The sequence below is a fragment of the Vicia villosa genome, linkage group LG5, assembly GCF_029867415.1.
Source record: "Vicia villosa cultivar HV-30 ecotype Madison, WI linkage group LG5, Vvil1.0, whole genome shotgun sequence".
Classification (NCBI taxonomy): domain Eukaryota; kingdom Viridiplantae; phylum Streptophyta; class Magnoliopsida; order Fabales; family Fabaceae; genus Vicia; species Vicia villosa.
Window position 1 is genome coordinate 104,023,274 of NC_081184.1, and position 4,592 is coordinate 104,027,865.

Sequence of the window (4,592 nt, forward strand, 5' to 3'; positions counted from 1 at the left end):
TTTTTTTTTTTTTTGGCTTTTATACCACCGGTTTAGTCCGGTTCGGGGGCGAGTTCTGGCATCAAGTGGTTCCATCCCCCTCCCGATCGTAGTTGTGGGGGATCGAACCGTGGTTCTCCCTACCAAGTCCAGCGCCAATCACCACTGGACCAACTAACAATTGGTTGTTTAATTGTTTATTTTGAATTAAAATAAATTATATCTTATCTTATTTAATTATATCTTATTTAATTACTGATTAAACGTTATGCTCTTTTTGTTCTTCTTCATCCGATAAACCCCAATTAGTTTAGGGTTTTCATCTTCATCGTTACCGCAGAAAAACTTCTCCAAATTCTAGCAATTCCATTCGAATTTCGCATACAATATCACGAAAACATCACCCTTTCAGATCCATGTGTTGATTTGCAGATTCGAAAATGACGTGGGCTTATACTATGAAGGGGAAGAAGCGAATGAACAAGGAAGTACGATCGTGAAGAAGATGAAGAGCAAATCCACTCAAAGAAACCAGCGATTCAGAGAGAAGAACCAACGCCGGTAGTTACAAAAACAGAGGAAAATAGTGAACTTGCAGGTATTTTAATTGCTCCTTCATTTGAAAAACTAGTGAGAAAGCGGGTGTTATTTTCATTCTCGAAAAAACTTCTTTGGAAGTCGCTAAAATTGGAAAGGTACTTTGATTTTCTAGTCTCTTCATATTGTTAAATGAGTTTAAGAATTACTTCTAAGGTTAGATATATGATTGATTGTGATTTGTTTACCGACACTACGAAGCACAGACACATAGACACTGGTAATAATTTAAGAAGCGAACAAATTAAACATAATCACAAGTGTTGTGCGGTTTCGGTCACCGACCCTGACATTGAAATTTTTTTCAGAGGTGTCGGTGCTACATAGGTTTACGTCAATGGATATTTTTCCAAGGCAAGTTAAAAATATCAAAGGAAGGTTATCTTCTTCGTAATGAAGATGGAGTAGCAATATTGGGTGATGTTCGCAATAGTTAGGCTGGTGTCTCAGTTTTACAGTCTTTTTATTCGCAAACACAATGTTGTTTCTGATGCTCTCAAGGTATATAAGTAATGAATTCATATATTATATTAAGTGTTGTTTTGGCAACAATTAAAACTAGCTGTTGTGCTTTATTAGAAAGAATACTCAGAATTAAAAGATGAAGATCTTTATCGCTATGCTGGATTGGTGACATCAGCTGTATTCATACCATAGATTGGACTGTGGAGCTTCTTAAAATGGACACTTTGCTTGCAGGCATGAGGGGAAATTGGTAAAAAAACATATAAATATAGTAGATGTAATGATATATAGCTCAAATATAATAATTTTGATGTTCATTTCATTACTTTGTATCATGATACTGTAAACTATAATTTGATTTCAGGTAATTTTAGTGATATCTGTTTTTTGCATAATATCCCCTGTGTATTTGATTTCTCATAGTGGGAGAATCTTTAAAATCTCAATCACTATCCTCAAAACTCCACCATAGCCCATTTTGTTTTTCTTTTATGCTGTTGAAAAAGTGAATGTAGAACAGTTGTCGACTCTGGCTAAAGATGTGCTTTCAACATTGATGCTCATTGTAATTGCCTCCATAAGCGTGGTTCTCATCTACTCACTGCTGCAACAATGTTGAACCGGACACGGTAATCCATTCTTAATCTTGTGTATCTTTCCTCTCCCAATTTTGATTTTAATATTGTGGTTATTTAATATTGTGGCCCTGTAAGTACAATTAGTGACATACTACTGCTGACCCACTTTATAAGCTCTACTAGGCTCTCTCCATGCACTAATTAGTATATAACCATGTTATGTTGGTCCCACCATTAGTGTGTTGAGTATTGACAACACCATTGCTCTTACCTGGTATAGACTATTGAGTTTATCTAGTTCAACTTGCATTACAATTTACATGATTGGTATCTAAAATTTATGACTCTGGTTACTCCAAGGTTTAAAAACTATATTTCAAATCAGAATGTCATGGCTATTAACAATCATGATTGCAACTTTTCAGCACAAGTATTAACTTAATTTCTTGCACTTAATTTCTTAGTCAATTTTACTATTACTAGTTTACTGCTACTACTGTATTGTTGTTGCTGTTTTGTTTAGGTGTTTATGTCTAGTTCATATATCTTTGATTTCACATCCCTATTCTGGATATTTATGTGATTTCACATCCACTCACTATCTTCTCGTTTTCCTTTCATTGGTCTTTTCTATACTGTCACATGCTTTTGCCCCACTCACAAGATGCCATTGTCCCATCATCAACAATTTTACCTATATAATACTACTAATAAATGCATATGGTACATTTGTTTCTCAGAGAGACTACAGATTCTTACACAATTGCCACAGCTCCATGTTTTGGATCGTTTCGACGATTACCGAGTTTTATTTATTCAGGTAGACTAAGAATTTGTGGAAGTATTAGCATTCAGGTATCTATCATGTTTACATGTAAGTATATTTCATTTCATTTTTATTTAATTTTTCTCGAGAATTTTCAAATGATAACAAGATATTGACATTCCTTTCTTCTCTCAACCGATTAGCAGACAAAGTCATATGTCATTCTTTGAGAAGTATGATCTATTGTTTGTATGCTTGTTGCACCCTCTTTCTTTCGACATCAAAATCCAGGAAGTAGAGATAGAGGCTGGAAAGGTATGTACGTACACTCATGTTCTTGATAAACAAAAGAGGTCTGGACATATCTCATGTTCTTTGTTCCACTTTCACATTAGGTTTGCTTGGAGAGGAAAAAACCAAAAGGACATTGAAAGTTAAGTGCTATTACATGAATGGTTCTGCTAATTTTTATATGAGACCATTGGAGGATGTGTCAGCTGTGGTTGATCATGATAAGATGAAAATTGTTAGTTACTCTGATAAACATGTGGTTCCAGTGCCGAAAGGTGAAGGTACTGAGTATCGAGCTTCCACCAACCAACATTATGGACCTGGATTCACCATCCAAGGTCACTCCGTCAGGTAAGGTTAAAAAATATTTGCCATAACTGAATTTAACATTCTTTCAATAGAACAAGGCTGCAATTCTGTTGGACTGATTGTACTGATTATAGGGACCAAAACTAATATTGCCCTTTATAATCATTATATAATAAAATATTTGGCCCTATTATTTGTTCTCTTTATGGTCCCACTTTCTATTTAAATATTTAATAACTATTTCAACTATCTACAACTGCCCAATCCTTACAATTACTGTAACCGACCATTATTTATGTTACCGACTAATTTAAGACCTGCTGAGGTATCTAACTCATGCATCCTGAATTGGTCCGTCTGGCAAAGAGAGTTTAATGTCTAGAACCATTCACATAGATTTAAATTAATCCTAGTATATTTATAAGGCTTAATCTCATCAAAGCAATTGAAGTTTTAGCCATTGGTCTAATCCTCTTAGCCTAAAACATCACATGTTCTGTAGTTTTTAATCATTTCATTATGCATGTTTTCAATCATAATATATATTATTTGGAACCCTTGCCATTACCATGTTCTTGCTCATATAATTTTGTGTAATAAGTGTAATATTAGTCACACGAGCTTTAGAAATGATTATTTCCAAAAACACATGAATAGGGATCCTAAAGGTTATTATGGTAAGGATTTTAAAAGTTCAACTTTTAAAAATAGTTTATATTAAATAATCAAGGTAATCTTTAAAAATAATGAGTATAAAACTATATAATGGAATACAGTATTCGAACCCACAACCTTTATGTAAAGGTCACAAGTGCAGACAATTGGGCTCTACAGCTCACTGACAATAACTGATGGATGTAAAATGTACAACGTATTAATTCTCTTCTAATATAATTTTTCACATGTTATTTGTTTAAAATTATAGACATCTTCTATGAAGCATTCCAAATGTCTTTGATAGAATATTACCTATTTATGTTTGTGATGTGGTAATGTTGTAGTTTGCATGATCAGATATTCAAGCCCAGCAAGTTGACTGGTTGAACCGAAGTGGAAGCCACAGCGTCTCCAATTGCAGCTGCTACGGTGAAACTTTAGTAGAACTCAGTATTTTCTTTGACATTTCATTGGCCATTTGTAAAGCAATAAAGTCAAAACACTCTTGAGTATGCTTTTTTTACTTATTTTTTCAATTATTCATGATTTTGTTTCAAAATGTGTTTCTTTTTTCATTAGATTAATGTACAATGAATGCTTTTTTTGTTGTTTCAGTTGTTTATGCAGTAATAGATAATTGTTAATGACCTGTATGGTCTGAAAAGTCCAACACCACATGGTACACCCCTCCCTGTAATACTGCTAGGGTAGCAAATATTAATATAGATAATATTTTTTTTATTTTAAAAATATATTACCTGCGGAATTACCTGCAGAATTACCTGCGGAATTACCTGCACATTTTTTCCTGCGGATTTAGCTGCGGAGTTACCTGCGGAAATTCCTGCCGAAAATATTACCCACGAAGGTTTTAGCTGGGGACATAAAGCCGCAGGAAAATCCGCAGGTAACGTGTTACCTGCGAAAATTTAACTAAAATCCGCAGGTAA

At 34.1% G+C, this 4,592-nt stretch overlaps 1 long non-coding RNA gene across 7 annotated transcripts; it reads left to right on the forward strand.

The window, feature by feature from the left end:
* The first annotated feature begins 254 nt into the window (after positions 1 to 254).
* Positions 255 to 4,343, forward strand: LOC131601928 (uncharacterized). 7 transcript variants are annotated; one of them, XR_009283887.1, is made up of 8 exons: positions 255 to 577; positions 885 to 1,077; positions 1,156 to 1,291; positions 1,406 to 1,670; positions 2,360 to 2,493; positions 2,592 to 2,700; positions 2,781 to 3,027; positions 4,000 to 4,343. It is a non-coding gene; the product is annotated as an uncharacterized LOC131601928 (long non-coding RNA). The 7 variants fall into 7 exon arrangements; XR_009283886.1 differs by having other exon boundaries at positions 255 to 674; positions 1,156 to 1,670; XR_009283890.1 differs by having other exon boundaries at positions 1,156 to 1,670; positions 2,589 to 2,700.
* The last annotated feature ends 249 nt before the right edge of the window (positions 4,344 to 4,592 follow it).